At 43.8% G+C, this 26,157-nt stretch overlaps 1 long non-coding RNA gene across 1 annotated transcript; it reads right to left on the bottom strand.

The window, feature by feature from the left end:
• Positions 1 to 436: 436 nt before the first annotated feature.
• Positions 437 to 25,806, bottom strand: LOC146862961 (uncharacterized). Its single transcript, XR_014978535.1, has 3 exons — positions 25,716 to 25,806; positions 23,912 to 24,001; positions 437 to 579 (listed from the first exon to the last, which is right to left on the bottom strand). It is a non-coding gene; the product is annotated as an uncharacterized LOC146862961 (long non-coding RNA).
• Between the last annotated feature and the right edge of the window lie 351 nt (positions 25,807 to 26,157).

The raw sequence follows: 26,157 nt of genomic DNA on the forward strand, positions 1-26,157 counted from the left end.
CTCTTATTAGGTACAAACTACACACACATATTTCAGTACTGTAATGCTCCCAGACTGATTCAAAAGTAAATGCCAGAATTTTATTCATGATATAGCAAAACACCTTGGTATAGTAAAAGCTTATATTTGGGCAGATGGTAGTCACTAGCACTGATTATTGGTGATTAGAAGCTTTTTTTCCAGCAACAGACTGACCAAGAGCAAAAGAAAGAAATACATTGGAAAATAATGAGAAGAGGAGAAGCAGGCATGATAAAGAACCAGCAAGAGTGAGATGGAGTGACAGGTAATGCAGGGTGGTGGAAGAAGTGGCATGAGGTGGAGTAAAGACGATTGCGCCTTGGAATCCGGCAACCCTGGCACTGCGCTGCCCCGGAGTCAGGCTCCATGGAAACACTGTGGGCCATTGCTTGCTTTTATATTGCGCTTCTCCCACACATTCTTGATTGACAGCCTTCATTTCATATTTTCAAGAGGATTTGTTGCAAACGTCACTCTGGCAGCATCTTATGTCTCGATCTGGGCTCAATAACTGGTGGTTTTCACATTCTTCCATGGTCATGCAACGCATGTACTCCTCTGTGGATAAAACAACCTTGTTAGTTTTTGTCCTGTTTAGGTCGAGCCTACAGCAGCGCATGCGCTGTTGCTCGATCTTTTGTAAGTGGGATTTTAAAAGTGCTTCCCACCGTCTTTTGCTGGCCTAATGCTTGAGTTCACGCGAGCGTGAACGTGCACAGCTGCCAGCTTTCTGATTACTTTTTTTTTCTTGTTTCCCAAAACGATGAAGTCGCTACCGGAGTCACCCGTATTTGCAGTGGCAGTTTCTTTTTCACTAAATCTGTGCTCCAGGAGCCGACAGTGATGGCATGGAAACAAAATGATTTTACGCAACATTCACAAGCGAGAGGGCATGTATCTTTTCATGAACTTTAATGACTTGCATTCCTACATTTTAATATATTTATTTACATAAAACAAAGCGCTGTGCCTTTCCTTTACCGGGGTGCAGTGCAACGAGATTCAGAGATGCCTTGTGGGGGCCCTCATTATTTGCTTTTCAGTGGCAGGAGAATAATATCGGCACTGTTTCCTGTCAGCCTTCTCTTATATTGTTACTCCTACTTGCCAGTAGGTGAACGGTGGCCCAGGAAAGGGTGGTTTACAATCACCAAGGGCCACCTCAGTGAGGTACACAGATGCATTGCTATGGGCACTATTCTTTCATTGGGCAAGAGGGGAAAGAACAAGTGTGGTCAGTCTGACCTCTCTTGACGTTTTACAATGCCTTTTGCACTAGAGGCGCCACAATGTCAATACTTAAGTGACACCTTGAAAGATGTTTGGCTTGTGCTTCTGTTTCAATATTGCTTGCATTGGAGTGCAATGCCGTTCTTGATCGCTCCATGTGGGCAGGTTTGTTGGCAGGAGATGCTCTTTGGCTGTGTAGTAATTTCCTGGTGCTTAAAAAGTCGGTCCTTGCTTCCCTGCCAAACCAAAGCTTTCAATTGAATTTCTCTTGATGAGATAACCTAGATTGTGTCTGGATTTCTTTTGAATGAATGCAGTGTTTCTTCCCCCATTAGGGAAAAGCACAGTTGTTGAAAATATTTTGCTGTTTTTGTGGGAGTTGGGAAGAGGGTTTTGGTGCATAGCCCTAGAGTGGTTAGATGGAGGGACAAACTTGCTGCTTATGACACCCACTGCCCACACTACCGTCTGGACCCATTGTAAGTGTCAGGGACCTCTCTGGCCTAATGCTTTCCTCCTTAGGCGCATCCTTGGACCAGGACGTGTCTTAAATGAATAAACCCTCCATATTGGCCGATTTAGTTGGCGGTTGTAACTCCAGCCACCGCTAAGGCTGCAACATAAAGTGTAGGTAGGCTTCATGGAGTTGCTTCTTGAGGTGCCTAAAAGCAAACCCAAGAGGCTACTACTATTCTTCCACTTCCACCGGCCTGCTCCAGTCTTTTGATGGAGATGTCTCTGGAGGTTGATTTGGAGTAGACGTATGAACATGGAGGAAACTAGAGGTAGCCCAAGTTATGTGAATATTAAATTCCAATCAGACACACACCAGATTCATATGGGACCTTTGCCTTCCAAACAGATAGCACACACATTTTAGATTTACTTTTGCATAAATTGTGAATCTTGTGCTCCTGCAAAGTTAGAATACATGACATGGGCTCACACCTTCTCATGAGAGCATTTTTGGATTCTGTGACAAAAAATGCAGTTTTGTTGGTATTCAACGTCTTAGTCATTGAGTGCAGCTTCTAACAGTGTGGTAGTCCCGCTGTAATATGAAGTTTAATATTACTTTGTTCATCTTGCGAACATACCACGCTTTAGATTTTATATTTGGGGCAGTGGAACCATCTGTGTGAAGTGTAGCCTAGGAGTACGGGCCATGGGACGTCTCCAGCCACGCCTCACTATGACATGGCATTTCGCTATAGGCTAACCTTTTGGTCGAATATCACCGGCGTCTGAACGCGAACATCTTGCCGACTGATTACTCTTCAGTCTGTTGGCCACGTTGTTTCTAACACTCCTGCCACACACGGGTAAGTTAGACCGTATTATATCCTGTTTGCCGCGTGATAATTATAATGGACATTATATCAACTACTGGGTGACGCTAATCTTGTTTCCCTTACTACATGATTCATGCACAGGAATGCTGGAGCCTCCAGAACTGACTCCCGAGTAGTTTGTCTACAAAACCTTTCGACCTTCCAAAAGTTTGGTGGTGATGTACAGGCATTAACCTGCTACCCCCCTCCACAACACAAATGTGGCAGAATCAAAGCAGAGGTTCAGTGGTATAGCTAGTCTGCTGATGGCTATTCATTCAGTCTGCACTGCAACTCCTTTCAGTCTGACTGAAAGGAGAATCACATTGTGGTGAGAACACACAAGTGCCTCACTTTGCGATGCACGTGTGTTCTTTTTGCCTGTTGACATGTTGTAGGAAACCGAAAGGTCATGCTGTCGCAACATATAGTTCTCAGTGTATTGTGACTCTCATTTTATGTTCTTTTAGGATTATCTTACTTCGTTTATGCGTAAGGGAGGTGGCATGTATTAAAATAGACCGCCATGCATCATTAATTTAGTGAGCCAGTTTACATTGTTTTGATGCCTTTGTGTACATCATATTCTCCAGTGTGCAATTACATTTGAAAAAGTCCTGTTTGTTGTTTCGCTTTAACATAGATCAATGGGATAGTGGCACGACAAAAAAGTTTAATGGATATCCCTGAAAGCAAATCAGACCTGGTAATTGCCTTATTTCCTACGAGCATAGCAAAATAAAATCTACTACATACCCAGGGTTGGTTCCCTCATTCTCCTCTCAGCCGCCCTGCCTTGCTATTGTGCACACAAGAAGCTAATTTTACCTTGTTTTAATAGGGTTGTTCAGTTGTACATAATGTCTTCTTGGTTTTATTTAAGGTAGCAAAAATCCTTATAACACTTTTTTATTATAGCTTTTCAGCAAGTTGCACAGCAGTCATAATGCTCTACAACATACCTTAAAAACATTGGCAAAGCCAATAGCTCTGGCTATACACTTATAAGATCCCAAAGGCGAGACCTATTGGCTATGCCAATGCTTGTTTTGCTTGTGAAGCATCCTGAAAAAAGATTAAAGGAACTGTAGCCAAAAATTAAAGGTTATGCACTAGTATGTGATGAGTGAAGAGATCTTAGTTGCTTCCCAGTTCATACTGCCTCCCCACACAGCCAGATTAACTAACACAAAGAGTTGTGGTTTAAGGTAACAAATTACAACTGGACAGTATTTATCTTTTGTGATACATGTTTTTTTAACTGAATCAACTCTATTGCAACTGTGGCTTCCCCCTGTGGCTCTCCCTGCAGCCTCTGTGGTCTAAGCTGCTGACCCAGAGAAACCTCATAAGTTTCAGAAGCGAGCAATATTCAAACCCTGCAGCCACCGCTGTACCCCACTAGTACACCACATTTCCTCTTAAACATTTCAATGACCATATTAGGTATTGGTTCTCATTGAGACCCGGAGTTCATTGGGGGCTAGTGGCTTTATTTGCAGGGAGAGAGACCACCTCCAGATGTACAGATCCCTGCCAGACTGGCGAGGACTTGCATTTACGTGGGTTTGAGCTATCAACATAGTAAATGACAATGCATTTTTATTTTTGTTTTAGTTTTTAAAACATAAATAAAAGGCATTGTCATTTACAATGCCAATAGCTTAAACTAGCGTAAATGCAAGACCTATTGCATTGCAAATGCTTGTTTTTTGGTAGGCACGGGGTGATTAAGTGATTTGCCCAGAATCACAGGAAGCTGAGCTGTTGCCGAGGCTCAAACCTGGTTCCCCAGCTGCAAAGTTGGCAGGAAATTCCGGAATGTCTCATTTCAAGCAGCTCTCTATTATTTTTTATTTTTTTACGGATTTATATAGCGCAATCTCAACCCAAAGGTATTGGAGCGCTTTACATGAACACCAGTTACCTTTGTTTCGGGTTAGCTCTACATATACCCGCAAAAACAATAGGGTCAATTTGAGACCAGTGAACAAGTTACCAATAAGGTTTTAAATTGTTTGGCTAAACATGGAGATTCTTCTTTGCAGAAAGCAGCAGGGATTATTCTGACATGCAGGTTGGGATGGATCGTGAGTCTCTAAAAAATAACGAGGGGGGTTGTGTAATTATCAATTTAGGTACCCGAGTCTGTCTCACAGAATATTGGCTTACAAACTTGACTAGGATCACAAAGAAAGTAAGATTTCAATGGTGCTGTCAAGCTATTTCTATAAACCTTTATTTGTTCTTGACCATGTGATGAGGTGACAAAAGCGGAAGCAAGCAAAAAATATGTAGAACATTATTATTTATTATAACACAGGGTGCATCTCCTGTCTTGCCGCATCACAGCTGAGAACTGAACATTCTAAATGGTTCAAACTGAGGTGGCATGGTGACCAAAAGAACGATGGGTGGGGAGGCTAACACGAGTGAGCACCAGTGGTTAGACACATTGCAAGCATTCCTTCCATCACCTTTTGTGAGTTTCATGTATCGCCCTAAGTGTCATGGGTATGCCCAAATGTGAGTTGCATGCTCACTGTGTCACTGGATTCAAGCTCGCCTGTCTGATGAGGGGTGGTACCCCAAAACCGGTCCTAAGATGTTTGTTTCCAGTTAAGGGAGGACCTGGCTTGGCAGTTCGGGCTGGATTGTTCCCATGAGCAGCAGGGTCAAGACTGATTTGCATATGGCTGGGTCCAAACTGAGGTGGCGAAGTGAGCTAAAGAACAATGATGGATTCAACCCAGATCTCTGACTGGGGGTGAGTGTCTGAAAAGTTTCAGTGCTCCGTCTGTCATCTCCTTGTGTTTGCTTTGTTCACCCTAATTTGGCAGGGTATGCCCAGATGTTGGTCCCTTGCTCACTTTGCCACTGGATTCAAGCTAGCGTGGCTGATGAGGGGTGTTACCCTGAAACCGGTCCCAGGATGCTTATTTCCAGTCCAGGTAAGACCTGGCTTGGAAGTTCGGACTGGACTGTTCCCATGAGGAACAGGGCCAAGACTGATTTCCATATGGCTGACTCTGTACTGGGGTGGCGAAGTGAGCTAAAGAACAATGATGGATTCAACCCAGATCTGTGATTGGGGGGGAGTGTTTGAAAGGTTTCAGCTCTCCGTCCATCATCTCTTTGTGTTTGCTTTGTGCACCCTAAGTTGGCAGGGTATGCCCAGACGTGAGTCCTATGCTCACTGTGTCACTGGATTCAAGCCAGCCTGGCTGATATGGGGTGGTACCCCAAAACCGGTTCTAGGATGTTTGTTTCCAGTTAAGGGAGGACCTGGCTTGGCAGATTAGGCTGGATTGTTCCCATGAGCAGCAGGGTCAAGACTGATTTGCATATGGCTGGGTCCAAACTGAGGTGGCGAAGTGAGCTAAAGAACAATGATGGATTCAACCCAGATCTCTGACTGGGGGTGAGTGTCTGAAAAGTTTCAGTGCTCCGTCCATCATCTACTTGTGTTTGCTTTGTTCACCCTATGTTGGCAGGGAATGGCCAGATGTGGGTCCCTTGCTCACTTCGCCACTGGATTCAAGCTAGCCTGGCTGATGAGGGGTGTTACCCTGAAACCGGTCCCAGGATGCTTGTTTCCGTCCAGGTAAGACCTGGCTTGGCAGTTCGGACTGGACTGTTCCCATGAGGAACAGGGTCAAGACTGATTTCCATATGGCAGCTGTGAACTGGGGTGGCAAAGTGAGCTAAAGAACAATGATGTATTCAACCCAGATCTGTGATTGGGGGTGAGTGTCTGAAAGGTTTCAGCTCTCCGTCCATCATCTCTTTGTGTTTGCTTTGTGCGCCTTAAGTTGGCAGGGTATGCCCAGACGTGAGTCCTATGCTCGCTGTGTCACTGGATTCAAGCTAGCCTGGCTGATGAGGGGTGGTACCCCGAAACCAGTCCCAGGATGTTTGTTTCTAGTTAAGGGAGGACCTGGCCTAGCAGTTCAATCTGGACTGTTCCTATGAGGAGCAGGGTCAAGACTGACTTGCATATGGCTGGGTGGCGCAGTGAGCAAAAGAACGATGGGTTGGGATGCTACCCCGAGCGATCACCAGTGGCTAGACAATATGCAAGCATTCCTCCAACCAGCTTTTGTGTGTTTCATTCTAAATGAGCTTCACCTAAGATAAGGGAGGGGGAAGGGCATAGGAAGTTAGGTACGATTCAGGTAAATGACAAAATATCTCCTCTTTATACAAGGAACAAAATAATTGAAAAGACAGTAACAGGTAGATACAAACACCTCTAACTGCAATAAGGAAAACAAAACTATATAGAAAATTTTAAGCTTAACAATATGATAACATAGCGAGAGAAGATATGGAACACTTTGTGAATACCGAAAGTCGTAAAGTTAGGATTTTTTTCAGTTTAGGAGTAGTAAAGTTAGGAATCCTAACTTTAATACTCCTAAATGCCTTTTGTGAATACTGAAATTTGTAAAGTTAGCATTTTGTCCTGAGGATGGCCACTGGCCCATTAAGGGCCATTTAGAACGGCTGAAATCAGTCAGGATGAGGGAGTTTTTATAACCCCTTGAGTCCCAATTTAATGTTTCTAATATCCCAGAGTTAATTTCCTAGAATAACAGGAAGTAGAAGGTCTTCAATATTAGGTATTTTTTATCTCTTTTTCACATAGGTCTAATACCTCTTCAGCAGTGAGTTTACCATGACCTCTCAAGTGCTCGGAACTTGTCCTGATGACCCCATTCACTTTCCTAATATACTGTCAGACAATTTTGATGACCCTTTGATGAAGCGTGAAACCTGGCTAGGTGTGTGAGGGTCGGTCTAAATGAATTAATAACATCCAAGGCTGCGTATTATAGTGTAATTCCTTTCGAACCCTCCTTCGTGTTGGTCCCAGGTAACTTTTGTTTTTTGTTGATTGTAGTTGGGTGGTGGTTATTCTGGGTTGCTCCTTCCTCATCTCTTCCTGTTTTTTGAGAGAGAGAGAGAGAGAGACAGACAGAGACAGACAGAGACAGAGACAGAGAGAGAGACAGAGATAGATATATATATCTATATATATATATCCACTTGAAACCAGGAGCAGTCTCTTCTCAATCCCTGTTCCGCCTTGATTCTTGTTGATTCCTCCAGTATAATTGCTGCGAGTGCTCTACATGGTTGGAGGAGGCAGTGGCACCGGGTGGTAAGGTCAATCTGCTTCTCTGGAAGTTCATGTACCTGAGTCTGGGCAACCTACCAAAGGCAGTGAAAGTGGAGACAATGTCGAGGGACATACACCAAACTATGCTCAAATATTAACGTGGGCAGGTGGATAAAAGATTAGTGATACATATGGATTGTAGGGAGGGAAGATGAGAAGTAAGGTTGGTTGGAATTGGGGTAATTGATGTATACATTTACTTTAACACAGGATTGAAAAAACGAACATTGAGAAAACTCTCATCAATGGTCTTGATAAAGATGGTGGCATAAAAGCAAGCCCATCAAAACACGTCGACGCATAGAAAAAAGCACAATCTAACGGACTGGTACTAACTTGTAGAGATTAATGTTTTAGATATCTCATGGGCGGTACGACGAAAACTGTGGTTCAGATGATGTGTAATTTATGACAAAGTGCATTGTCTTTTCATGTTGTGTTTTCTCTGTTGTGCGGGTTCATAACGGGGTTTTATTGATTGTATGAATAATTGTGCAATAATTGAAATTTTGTCTGCCGGTCCTCCCCTTTTATTCCCAATTTGCTTTTTTGTATTAAGGTTGTAGATTAAATGTTTGGAAAAGTCCAATGAAAGGACTATCATAGGGATTGTTTTTAACATGATGAAACATATGTTTTGGATATAATAAATATAAACAAACATTTTTTTTTTTTTAACGGATTTCGAATGAGTTGTATGTATTGATGACATTGAGTCATTTGGGACCATTTCAATGTATATGGATTCAATGGACTGCTAGTTGATACTTGTTAAGAGTACCCTATTCCCTTGAACATTACAAGGGGTCTCTCTCTATACTTTTTATATATGCTCAGTACAACCTGTTGGTTGGAGAGGTTTGAGGTGATTTACCTCAGATATTTATATTGACCAAATATAGTTGATATTGATAATTTTAGCAAATATGGATAAATTGAAAACATTTGGATTCTCTGAAGACCAATTCAATAGGCTAATTAGCCAGAATCCAAGAAATGGCAATACCAATGCTTTGAATAATACCAGTCATGAACAACTGGTGAAGATCCTTAATTTAAAGAAGAAATTAATCCACACTGAACTACATGCAGACTTTTTAATTGAATATCTGAAGGCAGGGGTTATTCCTATTGGATTACAAGTAAGGAATGAACCAGGACTTTTCATTGAGAATCCCAAATTTATAGAAACTTGGACTCACATAGCAAATCGTTGCAGCCGGGACTGGCTTATCCTTATCATTGAGACGGCCGAGGAACTGATAGAAATAGAGAAAAAACAAATAGATGATTTAGAGATCCTTCTCAGACAAAATACTGCACTGGAAGAGGCTAAGAAAAAGATAGAAGAACTAGAAATAGAAACAAAAAGCTATAGGGATTATTTGACAAATAAAACAATGAAAAAATTAAGGAAGGATGTTGACAGATACAATGATGAGACAGTATACCCATACTTGGGGAAGGAGTATTTTAAAAATAGGAAAGACCAAAGGTGGGAAAAACCTCAATACATTAGACCCCTGTACTCAAGAGGGGGTAACAAACGTGTCACTTTTTCTGAAACATCAGGTTCCAGCAGTGAGGAAGAACAGGAAGTGGGATATAATAGTAGAGCTGCACCAGCATTAGAACGGGAGACTTTTTTAGGCAGACGCCAGAATCGAGGACAGAGGGGATACAGAAATTACAATCGGCAAGAATCCTTGAGGAACCATCAACCTCAAAATGCAGGGCAGGAATATCTAACGACCAGAAGCAGACAATACTGGAGATAGAGGAACTGCCCATTATAAATCTGTCAAAGAAAGTATTAACCAAAGATGAACAAGAGATTCTGAAAAAAGGTTTTAGCTTCGCGCCTACAGCTCCACATAACCCATATGAATTTGAAAGTGATCTAAAGATGTTTTTGAGAAAAATTAGGTTAAATAAGTTTTTTGAAGATAAAGAATATGTACAACCACCGAATGTCTCGGGATTTAAACCCAAGTCCACCTTCACCCCTAATTTAGGCCAGGTAGATAAAAATGTTGAGATATTTGAAAGGGTTGTTGAGATGGAGATTAAAAATATGAGGCACACTACCCCTAAATATAATAACCACAACCTTTCGGTAGATCAGAAAAAAGCGTTAAAATCACTACAGGAATGTGACAGTATCACTATCAAACCAGCCAATAAAGGCGGGGGAGTCGTAATTTTTGACTCCAATGATTATGAAACAAGAATGAGGAACCTCCTCAATGTCAGGGAGCATTATCAACCTATTCGCCTAACAGCCATAGAAAAGTTGAAGAAAGATGTGGTCTCCCTTTTGAATCAGGGGCGTGATAAGGGTTGGATCTGCGAAAATGAATATAAATATCTATTGAAGATGCACCCAATAACACCGGCCGTTTATGGATTACCGAAAATTCATAAAAATATCAACAACCCACCCATGAGGCCCATTGTCAGCAGTATGGGCTCAATATTAGAGCCCTTAAGCAGATATGTTGACCATTTTCCTAAACCCATAGTACAAAAACAAAGATCTTATATTAAGGATACAGCCCATGCTATCTCCATATTTGAAGGGCAGGGCTTCAATAGGGTGACCCAAATGTTGGTCACCTTAGATATTGAAGCCCTGTATACGAACATTCCCCAAAATGATACCATTGGGGTAATCTCAAATATTCTGGATGGGGAAGTCCTGGCTTGTGCAAATAAAAACTTCATTGTGTCTTGTATTGAAATGGTCCTCAAAAACAATATCTTTTTATTCAAGGAAGATGCATACATTCAGGTCAAAGGGACCAGCATGGGGGCTACCTGTGCTCCGAGCTTGGCATGTCTCTATGTAGGAAATTTTGAGCAGAAACATGTCTTCAATGAGATGGCCCCATATTTTGAAAATATTTCGGGCTGGCACCGTTTCATAGATGATATCATTTTTGTTTGGAACGGTGCTAGCTATGAACTTGAATCTTTTCTAGAATGGATCAACCTGGGTGATCCAAACCTCAAATTTACAGCGCATTATAGTAACTCTGGTGTGGAGTTTCTAGATATAAGAATAAAAAATGTGGCAGATGTGTTACATGTTGAGCTTTTTTCAAAACCCACCGATAAAAACACCTTACTTACCTACAACAGCAATCACCCGCGATCTCAGAAAGATAATATCCCCTTTGGGGAGTTTCTGAGATTACGACGCAATTACACCACACTCTCGGATTTCCATTATCATGCGGAAGTTTTAACGAAAAAATTAAAAGCCAGAGGATATCCGCGAAAGTTGATTAAACATTCACTAAAAAGGGCAAGATTTTATAACCGAGATTGTTTATTAGAGACTAACAAAAATAAGAAGGATAAGTCAAGCGGCAGAATTGTCTTTGTCTCACAGTTCTCCAACATGAGCAATCAAATAAAAAATATAGTGAACAGAAATTGGAAAATTCTAAACTATGAAGCAAACAACAAATTAGATAAACTGTTGTTTTTGTTTAGACGGAATAAAACCATCCGGAATTCCTTAGTGAACACATATAAACATACATATGATACACAGACCACGTTAACAGGAGAGAGAGCAAGGGGCAACCACAAATGTGGTACATGTTCCATTTGTGCACATTGTATTGAAGCTAAAAGTTTAACATATAACAACCGAGAAGTATGGGCTAAATCTTTACATAATTGTCGTAGCAAAAATGTCATCTATCTCTTGATTTGTCCATGCGGACTCGGATATGTAGGGGAAACAAGTAGGGAACTTCGCATTTGCTTGTTGGAACACAAGTCAGCTATTAGGACTAATAAAGAAAATGCCCCGCTTACAGATCACTATGGGAAATTGAGTCATGACTGTAATCAATTTCAATGGTTCATATTGGAAAAGGTGATAATAAATAGGAGAGGATGTGACTTGAATGCAAAAAGGAAAAAATGCGAACAATGGTTTATGTGCCACTTAAACACAGTTGATATGGGACTCAATTCCAAGGAAGATTGGATGAGTATCATCATAACATAACCAATGTGCCGCATTGTTGAATATGTGAGTAAGTTACATGACACTCAGGAAGACAGTTTCATGTTAATGGAGGTTGGGTCATGATATAAAAATTCGAGCTTACGAGCAGGAGAGGTATGGCATCTTAGTTAGCACTCTCTGATACTTAGGTTTAAGTAACCAACTACAGACAACGACCGCAGCCAGTAAAAAAACAATGAGTGTCCCGTACCTTGCTTACTACAAAAATTGCAGATGGAGTTGTGTCCGCGAATGACTAATAAAGTTGGAGACGCAATTGTAACCACATAAAAACAAATAACAGGGGCCAAGCAAAAGAGCTGTAATCACATAAAAAATCTTTTCTATTAATCACTATAGAAGCAACACTTCCCTAAATTGTATGGAATTAAGGAACGAAGGCCAAATACAGAAACACATGGGCAAAATATTAAAACATTAGCCCGTAGATAGTCACATGCAAGTAAGGACCAATAGGAGAGCAGTTTAGTGAGACCAAATAGAAGCATACGATAGTGAGTAGCAGAACAAACATCGGAGAAACACTTTCGCATGCACGCAACAAGCTGTACGCCACAAGGTAAGATGAAGATTATGCCGAATAGCGGGTCCGTGGATCCAGTCTACCCCCCCTCGTTCCCTAAACACACGTCTCTTTAGACGTACGAACACTGAGCGAGAGGTAGTTAATATTGATGGGTTGTTTGTAATCATTTCAATCTTAGGAAAAGGCGGTTAAAGAAACAGGGAGGATCGCCTCAGATCTCAATATCCCCCTGCCATTTTCGACAAATAGAGTAAAGAATGCACGACTAAAAACGGCATTAACCCAAAGGTAGGCAATCACTTATAATGTCTTGTGTGGATAGTGGCAAAGCCTATAACAGTAAATATTGGAAAGGGGTTCTCGGAGTGCTTATGTTTTATAGATTGCAGAAAAACGCAGAAAGTTGGGATGGCTCACTAATATTAATCAAAGAAGTGATAACAGACTCGTATCGGGCGAGACAAAGTAAAGGAAAAGCAAGATTATATAAAGGTGAGAACTCTTATAAAAGGACAAATATGAGTAACACAGACCTAAATGAAAGTGGAGACAATGTCGAGGGACATACACCAAACTATGCTCAAATATTAACGTGGGCAGGTGGATAAAAGATTAGTGATACATATGGATTGTAGGGAGGGAAGATGAGAAGTAAGGATGGTTGGAATTGGGGTAATTGATGTATACATTAACTTTAACACAGGATTGAAAAAACGAACATTGAGATTGAGAAAACCCTCATCAATGGTCTTGATAAAGATGGTGGCATAAAAGCAAGCCCATCGAAACGCGTCGACGCATAGAAAAAAGCACAATCTAACGGACTGGTACTAACTTGTAGAGATTAATGTTTTAGATATCTCATGGGCGGTACGACTAAAACTGTGGTTCAGATGATGTGTAATTTTTGACAAAGTGTATTGTCTTTTCATGTTGTGTTTTCTCTGTTGTGCAGGTTCATAACGGGGTTTTATTGATTGTATGAATAATTGTGCAACAATTGAAATTTTGTCTGCCGGTCCTCCCCTTTTATTCCCAATTCGCTTTTTTGTATTAAGGTTGTAGATTAAATGTTTGGAAAAGTCCAATTAAGGGACTATCATAGGCAGTGTTTTTAACCCCTTCGATGCTCATGACGGAGCGGTTCCGTCATGAGCATCGGCTGAGCTGTGCTCCTGACGGAACCGCTCCGTCATGAGCACAGCCCCTGGGGGAAGCGCTGGCGCTCCCCCCCCCCCCCGGGGCATCGATCGTGCCCCCACAGAGGGGGATGGCAGCGGAAGAGTTTCCGCTGCCACCCCCGAGCCCCCCCACGCTTCCTGATGACGTAAGCGCGCACAGAGTGCGCCGGCGTCATCAGGAAGCATTGGACGCGCTGGAATTCATTTCTTCCAGCGCGTCCAACAGGAGCAGGTAGGTGTTTGGCTCCGGTGTGGCGGGGGGGGGGGGGAGAATTGCGAGGCCTTGAGGCATCGGGGGAGAGGAAAGAGTATTTCCTCTCCCCTGATGTCTCAATGCTGGGCATTCCTGTCCCACGATCGCGCACAGCGTCGCGATTGTGGGACAGGAATGCCCCCACTAGACCCCAGGGATCTCGTATTTGGCCATTTTGGGAGCGACCCCTTGGGCAAGGGTCGCTTCCCTGGGGGAGAATTTGTGACAGACTTTTCTGCCCCCCCTGGGGGCAGATCGGTCCACTTTCGGTCCGTTTCTGCCCCCAGGGGGGGCAGAAAAGCCCACTAGCCACCAGGGATTTATTTATTGTGATATGGGAAGCGACCCCTTGGGCAAGGGTCGCTTCCCTGGGGGATATTTTTTGCTCAGACTTTTCTGCCCCCCCTGGGGGCAGATCGGTCCACTTTCGGTCCGTTTCTGCCCCCAGGGGGGGCAGAAAAGCCCACTAGCCACCAGGGATTTATTTATTGTGATATGGGAAGCGACCCCTTGGGCAAGGGTCGCTTCCCTGGGGGATATTTTTGGAACAGACTTTTCTGCCCCCCCTGGGGGCAGATCGGTCCACTTTCTGTCCGTTTCTGCCCCCAGGGGGGGGGGCAGAAAAGCCCACTAGCCACCAGGGATTTATTTATTGTGATATGGGAAGCGACCCCTTGGGCAAGGGTCGCTTCCCTGGGGGATATTTTTTGGTCAGACTTTTCTGCCGCCCCTGGGGGCAGATCGGTCCACTTTCGGTCCGTTTCTGCCCCGAGGGGGGGCAGAAAAGCCCACTAGACACCAGGGATGTCGTTATATTGATATGGGAAGCGACCCCTTGGGCAAGGGTCGCTTCCCTTGGGGAATAATTTTTGCACAGACTTTTCTGATCGGTCCACTTTCGGTCCGTTTCTGCCCCCAGGGGGGGGCAGAAAAGCCCACTAGACACCAGGGATGTAGTTTTATTGATTTGGGAAGCGACCCCTTGGGCAAGGGTCGCTTCCTTGGGGGCATAATTTTCTGGAAGACTTTTCTGCCCCCCTGGTGGCAGATCGGTCGACTTTCGGTCCGTTTCTGGCCCCGGGGGGGGGGGGGGGCAGAAATGCCCACTAGACACCAGGGAAGTAGTGTAAATAAAAATGGGAGTGACCCCTTTTGCAAGTGTCGCTTCCAGGGGGCAATTTTTATAATATGTATTTGGCCCACCCGCCCCAGGACAGAGTAGCCTTTTTTTTTCCTGCTGTTTTCTGCCCCACCTGGCACATAACCCGATTGACCATTTGGGTAGTTACATAGCATGTTGTAATGTTTATTGTTATATTTTTTGTGAATTGCAATAGTACTGTTTTTTTTTTACTTTTTTGTTCTAGGTGAAGGCTTTTGCTCTTTTCAGTTTGCCGTGTTGTTACTGGTGGTTCTGCTGTTTGTGTAGTTTGGTAAGAGACTCTTTTTTGTACAATGTAAATGTGTTTGATTTCTCTGCATGAATTTTTTTTGCAAATGGTGTAATAATAGCAGTATGTGTGTTTTTTGAGTGTCAAAAACTTTTTGCATTGGTGCTCGATGTGTATTTTGTTGTCTTGTGAGTAATTTGTTTTTTTTTCTTCTTTCTAGTTTGATATCGTTGGGTTTTGCTGTGTCACTGCAGAGTTGGTTTCTGGTGAGTGCAGCTGTCTCTTGTAATTTGATTGTATAGTTTTTGAGTACATTGATCTTTGTGATAAAGGTACACATTTCTTTACTTACTTGGTTTGCACATTGTTGGTTGTTGTTGACTTGTTTGTGCAGTCTTCTATCTTAGTAAGTATAATGGCTAGCCGCAGGATTACTGCTCAGCAGGTTGTTGGTTTGCTGTTTGAGTCTTCCTCTGACCATGGTTCAGAGACTGACTCTGCATCTGAGGGAGAGGAGGCAGGGGACGATTCTGGCAGTGAGTTGTCTCTCCGTATGGAGTCATCGGATGATGAAGATACTCTTAGTGCGGATGAAGTGCCTGTGTTAGAGGAGGAGACTGATGTGCCGATAGTGCGGCAAGAGGCATCTGGGCTGCAGCCTGGGACTGCAAGGCTTCCCGTTGGTGTAGTGCGGCAAGAGGCTTCTGGGCTGCAGCCTGCGGCTGCAAGGCTTCCCGTTGGTGTAGTGCGGCAAGAGGCATTTGAGCTGCAGGCTGGGGCTGCAAGGCTTCCCGTTGAAAGTGATGACCTCTGGGTTGCCCCTGGCATGGTGCAGCCGGCATTGCCAGAGTTTACTGGTGTTCCAGGTTCTAGAGTGAATACTGAAAACTTTTTGCCGGTAAATTTTTTTCAGTTGTTTATGGACGATGTGTTTTTGGCAGAGATTGTTGAGCAGACTAATTTGTATGCCGAACAGTTTTTGAGGGACAACAGTGCCAGTCTTAAGCCACACTCTAGAGCTACCCGGTGGACTCACACAAATGTTGAAGAGATGAAGAAGTTCTTGGGTTTAACTTTTTTGATGGGCTTACTAAGGAAGCCATCAATGTCTTCATATTGGTCTAGCAGTCCCTTGATGGCAACGTCTATTTTTCCGGCAGTCATGAGTCGTGACAGGTATTTGCTTCTGCTTCGGATGATGCACTTTGTTGATAATGGTTTAGCGTTGCCACGAGATCACCCTGACTGTGACCGTCTTTTTAAAATTAGGCCTGTCCTTGATCACTTTGTTGATCGATTTTCTGAGATTTATGCCCCTGGTAGAGAAATTGCAGTGGATGAGTCTTTGGTGTCGTTCAAGGGCCGCTTGGTTTTTAGGCAATACATTCCTAGTAAGAGGGCACGGTATGGTATAAAGCTGTATATGCTGTGTGACAGTAGGACTGGATATGTCTCTAATTTCAGGGTGTACACCGGTAAGGAATCTAGGTTTAACCTCCCTGGTTGTCCGTCCACTTTTGGAGTGACTGAGAAAATTGTTTGGGAACTTGGTAGAGGATTTTTTAACAAAGGCCACCATTTATATGTAGATAACTTCTACACTGGTGTGCGGTTGTTCAGGGAATTGGCCAAAGTGGACACTGTTGCTTGTGGCACAATCCGCTCTAACCGTAAAGGTTTCCCGAAAGAACTTGTTTGTCAAAAGCTTGTGCGGGGACAGTGCAGTGCGTTGCGTTGCCAGGAGCTTCTTGCTGTGAAGTTTACAGACAGGAGAGATGTCTACATGCTGACTACCATCCATGATGAAAGCACTGCACCTGTGACTGTTTGGGGTCAGGTCGCTGAAGCGCGCAAACCTGTGTGCATTTTAGACTATAATAGGCACATGGGTGGTGTTGACAGAGTAGATCAGAGGTTGGAACCTTACACTGCTCTTCGTAAGGCTTACATTTGGTACAAGAAGTTGGCTATCCATCTTTTCCACTTGGCAATGTTTAATGCTTTTGTTGTGTTCCAGGATTCTTGCCCTGAGTCAAAGATGACTTTTGCTAAGTTTCAGGAGTCTGTAATAGGCAGCCTTGTTGTAGTGGAACAGGCAAGTGTTCCTAGAGTTGGAGTGGTGGAGGATGTTGCTAGATTGAAAGAACGCCACTTTCCAGATCACATTCCTCCCACACTCGCAAAAGATTTTCCCAGTAGGAGATGTAGAGTCTGTTGGCGAAGAGGTTCGCGGAAGGAGAGTCGTATGTACTGCCCCGACTGTCCCTCTCATCCTGCACTGTGTCTCCCTGCTTGTTTCAGAGCGTACCACACGCGAAAGAATTTTTGGGAGCATTCATGAGTGGTAAAGTGAACTGCCTGGTCTGTATTCTTTGGAAAATTTGATTCTGTTTCAAGGTTGGTGTTAGTGCAATGTATTTAGTTGCTGATTTTCTGTTAGAAGATTTGTATCTATTTGCAATTTGTTTGTGTTTTTATTTTTTTCTAAAAAAATCCTAAATGTGATGGCGGTGTGTGTAGGCTTGCGCTTGGCTGTTGGTGTGTGTGGACTGGCACTTGGTTGGTGGTGTGCGTGGAATGGTGCTTGGCTGGCGGTGTGCGTGGACTGGCGGTGTGCATGGACTGGCGGTGTGCGTGGACTGGTGCGTGGCTGGTGGTGTGCGTGGACTGGAGCTTGGCTGGCGGTGTGCGTGGAATGGTGCTTGGCTGGCGGTGTGCGTGGACTGGTACTTGGCTGGCGGTGTGCGTGGACTGGTGGTGTGTGCGGACTGGTGCTTGGCTGGTGGTGTCCGTGGACTGGAGCTTGGCTGGCGGTGTAGGTGGATTGGCGATTGGCTGCTGGTGTGCCTGGACTGGCGATTGGCTGGCGGTGTGCCTGGACTGGCGATTGGCTGGCGGTGTGCCTGGACTGGCGCTTGGCTAGCGGTGTGTGTGGACTGGCGCTTGGCTAGCGGTGTGTGTGGACTGGTGCTCGGCTGACTGTGTGTGAGTAGTGACTTTCTGCTGGTCACTACACACACTGCTAGCTGAGTGCCACTCCACGCAATCCATCAGCCTGTGTAGTTGCTGTGTCTGGATTGTGGGCGTGTGAAAGTGATGGGCCCTTGAATGGCGCTGTGTGCTGGTGTGAGTTTTGTTATGTGATGGGCCCGCGGCTGGCGGTGTGAATGGTTTTGTATGTCTCACACGTATGAAAGGTGTATGAATGGCCTGTAAAGAGGTTGGTGCCTTGTCGTGGCTTTACAGCTCACGAGCTGTGAGTCAATGGTTCAGTTTCTCGCCCTTTCAATTATTGCCAGTGCATTTCATTTCTGTGAAATCACTTGCTAATACAATTGTATCTACTGAACCATCACTCACCCTCGTGCCAAATCCAACCAGTATGTGTGTGTGCTTGCGGATTAGATGGCTGTGCAGTAATATTTGTCTTTCTGAAGCAGGGTGTACCTTGTCCCTTTTTAGTGAATTATGAAATGTGTTGCTTTTGTGCCTGGTGGTGCGAATGGTCTTGTTTGTATCACGTATGAAAGGTGTGTGAATGGCCTGTAAAGTGGTTGGTGCCTTGACGTGGCTTTACAACTCACGAGCTGCGAGTCATTGGTTTGGTTTTTTGTGAATTTAATTTTTGACAGTGCATTTCATTTTTGTGAAATCTCTTGTTAATAAAATTTAATACACTGAACCATGACTCGCCCTCGTGCCAAATCCAACCAGTATGTGTGTGTGTTTGAGGAATAGATGGTTGTGCAGGAATCTTTGTCTTTAGTTTCTCTGCCAAGGTACACTTTCTATGCAAGAATAACCCACCAACTGTAGATATTGTCGAAAACCCATGGGAGTTCATGGTGATGTCTCTCTTGTGAATTGAAAAAGATTTTTTATCCCCAATGTCCTGTAAACCTCAAAATGTCTGCCACATTTACTTTGCAATATTATTCCAAAATTCTCACGCTGTAGTAACAATAGTTAATCTGGTTTTGCAAGGGGGGTCACTTTGGTTTTTGGCCCGGGGCTCGGCGGCCATCTAGGGAAACCTACCAAACCCACACATTTCTGAAAACTAGACACCCTGCGGCTTCCATGGAGGTATGGCTTGCGTGGATCCCCCAACGTTTCCTTACCCAGAATCCCCTGCAAACCTCAATTTTTATTGAAAAAATCACTTTTTTCACACATTTTGGGGTGGGAAAGTTGTGGCATCACCGGGCTCACACAAATTTACCACCACCCAGCGTTCCCCCAGGTGTCCCGGTAAAAATGGTGCCTCACTTGTGTGGAAGGCCCAAGTACCCACGGCAGGCAAGGGCCCAAAACGTAGTGAGGCGACATCAAAATGGCCTATCGCAAAACCACCTGGTTTTGCAAGGGGGGTCACTTTGGTTTTTGACCCGGTGCAAGGCGGCCATCTAGGGAAACCTACCAAACCCATGCATTTCTGAAAACTAGACACCCGGCGGCTTCCAGGGAGGTATGGCTTGCGTGGATCTCCCAACGTTTCCTTACCCAGAATCCAGAATGACAAAAAAAACACATTTTCCCCACATTTCTGGGAAGGAAAGTTCTGGAATCTGCGTGGATCCACAAATTTCCACCCACCCCACGTTCCCCAAAGTCCTACGAGAAAAATGATACCTCACTTGGTGTCTAGTTTTCAGAAATGCGTGGGTTTGGTAGGTTTCCCTAGATGGTCGCCGAGCACCGGGTCAAAAACCAAAGTGACCCCCCTTGCAAAACCAGGTGGTTTTGCGATAGGCCATTTTGATGTCGCCTCACTACGTTTTGGGCCCTTGCCTGCCGCGGGTACTTGGGCCTCCCACACAAGTGAGGCACCATTTTTACCGGGAGACCTGGGGGAACGCTGGGTGGTGGTAAATTTGTGTGAGCCCGGTGATGCCACAACTTTCCCACCCCAAAATGTGTGAAAAAAGTGATTTTTTCAGCAAAAATTGAGGTTTGCAGGGGATTCTGGGTAAGGAAACGTTGGGGGATCCACGCAAGCCATACCTCCCTGGAAGCCGCCGGGTGTCTAGTTTTCAGAAATGCATGGGTTTGGTAGGTTTCCCTAGATGGCCGCCGAGCACCGGGACAAAAACCAAAGTGACCCCCCTTGCAAAACCAGGTGGTTTTGCGATAGGCCATTTTGATGTCGCCTCACTACGTTTTGGGCCCTTGCCTGCCGCGGGTACTTGGGCCTCCCACACAAGTGAGGCACCATTTTTACCGGGAGACCTGGGGGAACGCTGGGTGGTGGTAAATTTGTGTGAGCCCGGTGATGCCACAACTTTCCCACCCCAAAATGTGTGAAAAAAGTGATTTTTTCAGCAAAAATTGAGGTTTGCAGGGGATTCTGGGTAAGGAAACCTTGGGGGATCCACGCAAGCCATACCTCCCTGGAAGCCGTCGGGTGTCTAATTTTCAGAAATGTGTGGGTTTGGTAGGTTTCCCTAGGTGCCGGCATGGCTAGGGTTCAAAAACTACAGCTAGTCACTTTGCCAAAAAAGGGTCATTTTTCAATGCAAAATTGAGGTGTGACCACGTTGCGTTTTGCGCCGTTTCCTGTCGCGGGCACTAGGCCGACCCGCACAAGTGAGGTACCACTTTTCTCGTAGGACTTTGGGGAACGCGGGGTGGGTGGAAATTTGTGGATCCACGCAGATTCCAGAACTTTCCATCCCAGAAATGTGGGGAAAATGTGGTTTTTTTGTCATTTTTTTACGTTTGCAAGGGATTCTGGGTAACAGACCATGGTGGGAGGCAGTCAAGTCACCCTATCCTGGATTCCCCTGGGTGTCTAATTTTCAAAAATGTATAGGTTTGCTAGGTTTCCCTAGGTGCCGGCAGGGCTAGGGTTCAAAAACTACAGCTAGTCACTTTGCCAAAAAAGGGTCATTTTTCACTGCAAAATTGAGGTGTGACCACGTTGCGTTTTGCGCCGTTTCCTGTCGCGGGCACTAGGCCGACCCGCACAAGTGAGGTACCATTTTTCTCGTAGGACTTTGGGGAATGCGGGGTGGGTGGAAATTTGTGGATCCACGCAGATTCCAGAACTTTCCATCCCAGAAATGTGGGGAAAATGTGTTTTTTTTGTGATTTTTCTACATTTGCAAGGGATTCTGGGTAACAGACCATGGTGGGAGGCAGTCAAGTCACCCCATCCTGGATTCCCCTGGGTGTCTAGTTTTCAAAAATGTATAGGTTTGCTAGGTTTCCCTAGGTTCCGGCAGGGCTAGGGTTCAAAAACTACAGCTAGTCACTTTGCCAAAAAGGGGTCATTTTTCACTGCAAAATTGAGGTGTGACCACGTTGCGTTTTGCACCGTTTCCTGTCGCGGGCACTAGGCCGACCCGCACAAGTGAGGTACCATTTTTCTCGTAGGACTATGGGGAACGTGGGGTGGGTGGAAATTTGTGGATCCACACAGATTCCAGAACTTTCCTTCCCAGAAATGTGGGGAAAATGTGTTTTTTTTGTCATTTTTTTACATTTGCAAGGGATTCTGGGTAACAGACCATGGTGGGAGGCAGTCAAGTCACCCCATCCTGGATTCCCCTGGGTGTCTAGTTTACAAAAATGTATAGGTTTGCTAGGTTTCCCTAGGTGCCGGCAGGGCTAGGGTTCATAAACTACAGCTAGACTCTTCGCAAAAAAAGTGTAAATTTTCAGTGTGAAAATGTGGTGCGTTCACCTTAGGTTTTGAGCCACTTCCTGTCGTGGGAACTATGCCTACCCACACAAGTGAGGTACCATTTTTATCAGGAGACTTAGGGTAGTTCAGATTTGTAAAGCAACTGTTATTACCTATTGATTTTTGATGCATTTCTCCCTTCCAAATGAAAGACATTGTGTAAAAAAAAAAGTCATTTTGAAAAATGACCAATAATTTTCATGCAAGTATGAGTATTCCCAATTTCGAAAATGTGCAAATATGCACTGTTTCTAAACTCTGTAATTTGTTCCCATTTCAGAAATACATAGGTGTCTTTCATACCGATTTTTCCATGTATACATTTTCCCACAATAATTGCTATATACCCGGAACAAAAAAAAAAAACATTTCAAAATGCTGCTCAGTTTTTTACTCTGGGTTCGTTGGGCTCTTGGTGAACCTACAAGTCCTATATATCCCCACAACCAGGAAGGTCCACCGGATGTAACGGTACATTGCTTTCAAAGAGATGTCATAATTCGAAGAAGTTACAGGTGAAAACGTTGACTCAAAAGGCTGCTTTTTTCAACAAATTTTTAATTTTTCCTCTATTTACCTGTAAGTTTCTATAAAGAAACCTTGATGGATCTACACAAATGACCCCTTGCTGAATTCAGAATTTTGTCTACTTTTCAACAATGTATAGCTTTCCAGGATCCGTTATTGCTTTTCTACCCATTTCTACCATTATCTGGAAGGAGGTTCAAAGCACAAAAAATAGCAAAAATAGGGTATGTCCCAGAAAAATGTCAAAACTGTGTAAAAAATGTTGGATTTCTGACAAAAAACTGTCATTCCCTAAAAGCTGGAGAAATTGTGATTTCAGCCCCACAAACCCTTTTTTGATATCATTTGCAGAGAAAAACCCAGACGCTTTCATTTGCAGCCACTTTTCCCCATTTTTCACAAAAAAACCAAAATTTTGCTGTATTTTGACTAATTTCTGGGAACCCTCTAGGAGAATCCACAAACCCTGGGTACCTTTAGAATCCCCATGATGTTGGAAGAAAAGGACGCAAATTTGGCGTGGATACCTAATGTGGTCAAAAAGTTACAGGGGCCTAAGCGCGCACTACCCCAAATAGCCCAAAAAAGGCTTAGCACAGGAGGGGAAAAGGCCTAGCAGCGAAGGGGTAACATGATGAAACATATGTTTTGGACATAATAAATGTAAACAAAACATTTTTTTTTTACGGATTTCGAATGAGTTGTATGTATTGATGACATTGGGTCATTTAGGACCATTTCAATGTATATGGATTCAAGGGACTGCTAGTTGATACTTGTTAAGAGTACCCTATTCCCTTGAACATTACAAGGGTCTCTATACTTTTTATATACAATCTACCAAAGGTACAGAGGACTCGAGGTCAGTTTTTGAAGGTCCTTGAGCCCCATCAAGCATTACCCTCTTCAGTCCCTGTCCAGCCACTAAAAACAACTCTTTGCCCTGCTGCTATGTTGGTTGTAATGACACTTTCATTATCAATAAGGTGAGACCTCACAAGACTCATCACCAGTGGGCATCACTGTACTGTCAGGATGTATAAAACACAAAATGGATCTGCCTATTATACATGGGAAGGACTTGTGTCTATTCAATGTTCAAGAAGTTTTGAAAGAGAGTGGAATGACACATCATAGATGGGGACACACCAGTGCCAGGAAAACAGTGATGGGCACAGTAGATGTACAGGAGTGCTCAAATGTAAATCAATATCACAACACTTGACTGGACTCCATTGGAGCGTCAACAAAGGGATCTGGGATAAAGCAAAGCTGTCACCTAAAGTCGACAATCACCAGCCAGCTAAAGAGTGAGTCCAGAAAATAAAAGGCAGAAATTGAGAACTTCATAGATCATTCAACACCAATTACATGCCACCCGAGTGCCTGGAAAATAAATAATGATTATGTATAAACAAATAACCCAATTCTATTCCAAACCAAACTTACTGTAATCTTTCATTCCTGTGTAAGGCAATATCATAGTCATACCACAAAGGAAATAAATGATTGTGCATCTAAATGTTTATTTTACTCACCGACACCCTTGAAAAGTAGTAAGCAGTCGGCACATTTGAGACTCATTTCTGTGCCCCTCTGGGGAACAAAATTGCATTTGTAGGCTTCTCCTGGATGAGATACAAGAGAGTTAGGGAGGTGGAGCAAGAGAAGAAAAGAGAGGAGAAGAGAAGAGAAGAGAAGAGAGGAGAGGAGAGGAGAGGAGAGGAGAGGAGAGGAGAGGAGAGGAGAGGAGAGGAGAGGGATTGAAAGTGGATCATGAAAAGCAGACCAGGAAGCATAAAAGAAGGGTTGTAGATGATTGCAGCTTGTAGCTATATGAGCACATCATAAGAACTAAAACTACGTTTAGGATGGAGTTCTGAGCACAGGTTTTCAGCACATGTTTATATTACCTTATTCCTATTCCACACCTCTTTCCTTCAGTTTCCTTTGACTTTGAGCCAAAGCAGCGGTGTTGAGAGACGGAGTGGGATGGAGACACATGAGGAGGTCTCTGCTTCCCACAACATTCAATGTCAGAATGAGCCTCTCAGTGCCACTAACCAGAGTCTCACCTGGTGGAATTTCCAGGGTGTTTCTTACAGTTTATATAGGCTCTGCTTATTGGCGTAAGTTGATAGATATCTCCTGAACTGATGTAAAGAGAATTTCAGTTGATTCAAGGCACATTTTGGAACTGACTACTAGTGTATACCGGTTCAATTTGGATTGCACATTTCATTTACTTTTGTGTAATTAAATAGCAGAAAATCCAACTCCCTCAACTATATGCAGTAAAAAAGCTTTATCTATCTGCTCAGCTATTTATACCACACTCGAGTCTTCTTTCATTAACACTTGTTTTCCAGACACGCAACGCAGCAAGACCTAAAGTGAGGAGGTGCTCCTGCCTGTGAGGGAACAGCTAAGACTAATACATACCATGCACCCCTCCTACCTAGACATTAGCCAGACTGTCAGGTGAGTACATCACAAGAAAGTAACCGTAAGTCAATATAGTGATTTATAATGTATACTTTTTATATAGTGTTGGTAGTAAATGCTGACAAATGTGTGCTGTGATTTTAAGGAATTTCTATAGAATAAAAGAATAAAAGAACAAAGAGGTATTTATCTCTCCAGCAAAGACGCCTTACATTTGGGAAGACATACCCTTATTTCTGTGTTTGGCTAATTCTCCAGATAATCCTCCACCTTTGCTCTCCCTACCAGCACCCTAGATTCCCATGCCAACCACTGTGACAGAGCCGTTTGTGAATTGCAACTGCACAGGTTGCTCAGGCAAGGGCAGCTGCATCCTTCTGCTAGTGGTTGGGCATTGGACTGGGGGAAAGCAGGACATATGCTGCCAATCCAACCTCCACTGATGCTGGAAGAGGAGCAGCGAGTGTGAGACAGGGGAAAACAGGCCCTCCGTTGTTCATGTACAAATGTCCTCTTTACTTGAGAATGCCATGGACCTGAGAGATTAGCGGCAACGCAGCACACCTGTGCCTCCAGCAGAGTTGTATGTGGGGTGTTTTCGTTGGAAGGGCTGGTGAAGCTCAGTGCCAGTGGAAATGTCCCCAGTGTAAAACCCAAGTGATGAATGTTGCTTTGAAAGTTTGGTCCCAAGATGATCCCTTGTAGGAATGAGTTTGGGATTTTCAAATTCCAATGACTGGGCCATCCATGTTCAATTGCATCCAAACTGACCAGTGATATTTCAGAAAATCCCTCCTGGAAGGTTTCACTCTGTATTCTCACAGGAGGACAGGCAACCTTTTTCAGGGACAGATAAAGGGTTTCATTGAAAACATAATAGATTGAACTAAATCTTACCAGTGCACACAACCACTGCAAGGAAGAGAAGAAGAGCGGTAAGCTTCATTCTGCTGTAATTAGAAGTATTTCAAGTTCTTCCCCAGAGGAAACCTGGAAGATACAATAATGATACTTTACACTGGACTACAATCCCAAAAGAGGCAGGCTGCTTCACACTTTCTAGGCTCTTCTGGGAACGAGGGAACTAATTACTTTCCAGTTGACAAGAATGTCTGAGAACACATGCCTTTTGGGGCTTTGGGGGAACTGGCTCGTCTGACAAATCAAAGGACTGGAACAATAGAATGTATGATTCAGCTTTTGAAACCAACAATTTGCTCTAGGAAGCTGGCAAAATAACTATTATACAGTAGACCATCATATTGCAATTGAAAGAATTTTCAGACTCCTTGATCTGAGAACATAGAATTGCAGACCCGTTCACCAGCATTCAGTTTCT

This window comes from Triturus cristatus, chromosome 2_2 (assembly GCF_964204655.1).
Source record: "Triturus cristatus chromosome 2_2, aTriCri1.1, whole genome shotgun sequence".
Lineage (NCBI taxonomy): Eukaryota > Metazoa > Chordata > Amphibia > Caudata > Salamandridae > Triturus > Triturus cristatus.